Raw genomic sequence first — 4,391 nt, 5'->3', positions numbered from 1 at the left:
TTAAAATGATTCCAGTAGTCTACAGGCATCCTGCCAACATCTCACTGGAAAACACTGGATGTGCCCAGTACAGTGTATTGCATGTTTATTCTGCTCCCTTGTTTCCTTTATTCCATCGTCTCTCTCTCTCTCTCTCTCTCTCTCCGTGACGCAGAGGAACTCAATGGGATATCATTGTTATATCAGAATATTAGCCTACTTAGTAGTGCATGGATCTGCATGTGGATGTATGCTTATGTATGTGCATCTGAGAGAAAGAGCTGAAAATTTCATCTGAAAATTGTATGATCTCTGCAAGGATTAGGATGGCTTTAGAGTGGAGGAGGTTGTGAAAGGCTTCAAGACCATGGTGCAAGAGATTCAGGATAAGATACCCTCAGACTGTTTTTTCTGATATGGCTGTAGTTCGAGCTTCAATATGCAAAGCCAATTTAGAACTCTTTAAAGTTAACCAAAAGTTGGGGACTTGTTCTTGTATTTTCTTCACAATGCTGCCATTGAGGCAGAATGGTTGTAATACTTGGTGACAGCTCCCATTTTCATTGAAAATGGACGAGCATTAAGAGGGTGCGGCTCTATTAGATTCTCCCACTTCAACCTTCTGAATTTAAGATTAATCAAATGCCCTCAATGCAAGCTTGAGCAGGAACTTATTTTATCAACTCAAGAAAAACTAGAGCTGTCTTATCATGAGCTTATCCGAAGCTTAGCTAGTTCATTTTGAATATTTTTTTTTGGAGGGACAAAGATTGAACTTTGAGGCCCATTAAGAAAAGGAAAAAAGGATAATATGATATAAATAAACCAATGTTAAAGCTTCGCGACCCCCCGTAACAACAAGCCGGGTGCGGCGTCAAAAGTGGCACAAATCGGCTGATTCAGATTGAATCAACTAACGACGATTCAAAAGGGCCCAATTCAATTCATTTTTTTTATATTTTTAAAGGCGTTAATTGGATGTAACGGCTGGTGTAATTCAAGAACAATGGACTCAATTAAATTTAAGTAGAAATTAAAACTACCTTAAAAATGTTGAACTGCAAGCAACAAAAAAAGAAAGGTTGAGCCATTAAAGAAGGCATGGTTGATTGGGTGTGAGGACGGTGAGAACCACTTAAGTAAAATTAAATAGAATTTAAATCTACCTAAAAAATGGCAACTGGGTGCAAGGGGCGGTGCTAAACCTGTTATCAAGAAAGGAATTTAATTAGTCATTATTAAAAGATAAGGCAGATGAGAGTCGGCTGACTTGGCCAAGTCTCAAAATAAATATTCGCTGATTCAGTCGAGTCTTGACTGACTCGGCCGAGTCAAAGCATGATCTTGTCCGAGTTTTGTCTCAAAGTCTCACCAAGATTTTAACTCGGTTACTGGTCGATATGCGACCATAAGATCGACCTTTTATTAACATCAAACTTTAGTTACATCTTGTAGACTTTCTTGTCAAATCAACCAAAATTGGTAGTTTTTGTAAGTTTTATTAGTTTGTGTTTTGTGTCGACCTTAGAAACTTGAAGTAATTTCTCATTGATTTACTTCTTTTTAATCTTAGTTTAAGAATCTTGATAATCACAAGATAATTTTTAAGAAAATGGGCTAACATCACTTGATATGGGGAGTTGATTTTAAAGAAATCAATAACCAACATTTGATATTATTAACTTACTATATGTACGATTCTAATTAAATTATTTTGCCTCATTAATTAGGTGTTAACTTTAAGCACAAAGAAAGAGTTTATAAGACCATAAAAAAAATGAATGTTCAAATTAGAGAGTCCACAAAATTTTCCTATAAGTTATCATTAATTATTAGTTTGCTTTAGCCTATAAAGAGCTCAAAATAATGTCTCATTAATTACTTGAGTAGATTATTTATATGTTTTTTTAATCCAGTAAAGACTTTATTTGGTAGGAGGCGGAGTTAGTAAGAATGTGACATTAAGAAAAATAAAGTGAAATGTAATATGGAGAATCCACAAACAATCCTCATTAGTAAAGAATTGTGTATCCCTTATTATTAATTTACATTTAGATGTTGTTTTGTTTTTTTAGCAACTGGATACAATTAATATTGTAATGTTTTGTAAATTTGGGTATTATAGTTTTAATTTTTTTTAATAAAATTTTGATATGCATAATTAGGTTTGTACTTTTACTCTCTTTTTTTTTAACTTAAGTATTTTCTAAAAAAAATTATCATTAACTTTTTTTGTCAAGTACAGAGAATCACCAAATTTTAAGAAATATTATCCTCCTTTTCTTCCCTCTTTCTCTTTGAAATAAAAATACTTGTTGGCCTTTTTAAAAAAACTTATAAAACAACATTTTCTCCTTTTTTTGTTCAAACATGTCATGGTATTATCTTATTACAAATAAATAAAAATGACACCATTTTTATGCCAGGAATGAAAAGTTTACTATTGTAAAATGTACAATTATTCCATGTTGATGACATCCAAACTTGCTCTTGGGATATATTCAAGTTATTTGTTTAGATTGCTAATTAATAGATAGTTCATGAGGACACAACTCAACTTTGATGCATTAAGAAAAGAAGGAAGTTTACAATGTAAAATCAAGCCGCAAGCAACTTTTTTTTTCTCAAATGATCTTTTTTGGCATCCTTTATTGTGAACATTTTTTGTATGCAAATGCCTTGCCAATTTTCTAAAAATAAAGAAAATCTTGATTAATTGAGGGATAACATTTCTAAACGGTTTTATGAAATTTCATGCATGAATACAAAAAATAAGAAAATTTAGATAGGTCTGTGAATTGTAAAAAAAATTATGCTAAATTCTATAAGCATTTTTCAAATATTAATGCTAGGTAGATATAAAATTATATTCTAATTATCTATTATGGATCGACCTGGACCCTGTTCTTTTTGTTTGGATTAATCGGATTCATTTCTTCTTGTTTGGACCCGTGTGTATCTGAGTTAGGTATTTTGTTGGGTTTTGGACTTGTTGCTTTGGTTTGGTTTGTTTGACATTAGATCTATCTTGGATCAATTCATCTTTGCTTTGATTTGGATCTATTTGTACTGAATTGAATCCATACTAGACCCAATCTACCTCAAAACTATATGTTGGGGACTTAGCCTAAAAATGGAGCATCTTGGATATTTTGCGACAATTTTCTCCTCTAAGATCACCTTTCTCTTGTGTAACTTTATCACTTTTCGATGGTACAATCATCGATATTAAGGATCTCTCTTTGATTGAACCCACCACCTCTAATCATTGGGAATGTATTCCTCCCTTAGATAGTGGCTTTCAACTATTTTCGAGCTTCGTGAACGTATCAACGAGGGCGCAAGCCCTTCACAATTTTCGTAAAATTCAATAGGGTATTGATCCCAAGACCGAAGCCCTAATTGCTACAAAATCATCCTGGACCATGTTCTTTTTGTTTTGATCGATCTGATCTATTTCTTCTCCTTTGGACCCGTGTGTATCTAGGATGGGTATTTGGTTGGGTTTTGGACTTGTTGCTTTGGTTTGGTTTATTTGAGATCATATTCATCTTGAACCAATTTGTATTTGCTTTGGTTTGAATCTATTTATATCGGATTGGACTTACATTAGACTTGATCCACCTCATGACTATACATTGGGGATTTAGCCAAAATACATAGCATCTTGGACATTTTTGGCGAAATTTCCTCCTTCAAGATCACTTTTTCATTCTATGTAACTTTTCTGTTTTTAGATGGTATAATCATCGTGATTGAGGATCTCCCTTTGGTTGAGACGACCGCCTCCAATTTTAAAAAATGTGTTCCTCCCTTCAACCATGGCTTTCATGATTTCTCGAGTTTCATGAATGCATCGAGGGACCAATCCCTTCATGGTTTATGCAAAATCCAATAGGGCACCGATCCCAAGATCAATGCCCTATCATTGGTATCAAAGCCACATCTTGATCACATGTCTGTGATGTCTCATTGTTCAAGGAGCGAGTGGAAAGAACCCATAGAAGAGCACATGGGTTATGTGGAGACTTATGTGTCGAATCTAGAACAAAGATTCAATGTGTTGGATCAAAAGTTTGACACAATCATGATGATGATTAGGATACAGTTCGAGGTGAACATGGAACCTGCTTTGGACGGACCACAGCCACCATTTATCCTGACATCACCATCATCAGTGTATCTTGCACCACCATTTATCCTACCCAGTGATACCATCGTCGACTGGACCAACAATGCTACTAGCATATGGCCTATGGCCAAAGATGGCACCCAACACCTGTTAGGAAAGTTTTAAAATTGATGATTTCTTTCCATCAAAAAGTTTAGTCCCATATCTAAGAGAAATCAGTTTTTCTAGTGGTTTAAATACATACTTTGTTCTCTATTCTATACTTTGGTAAGCCTTGTGT

Source organism: Nuphar pumila, chromosome 15 (assembly GCF_984573655.1).
Source record: "Nuphar pumila chromosome 15, dmNupPumi1.hap1.1, whole genome shotgun sequence".
In the NCBI taxonomy this organism is placed as follows: domain Eukaryota; kingdom Viridiplantae; phylum Streptophyta; class Magnoliopsida; order Nymphaeales; family Nymphaeaceae; genus Nuphar; species Nuphar pumila.
Note: the sequence above shows the minus strand (reverse complement) of the source record.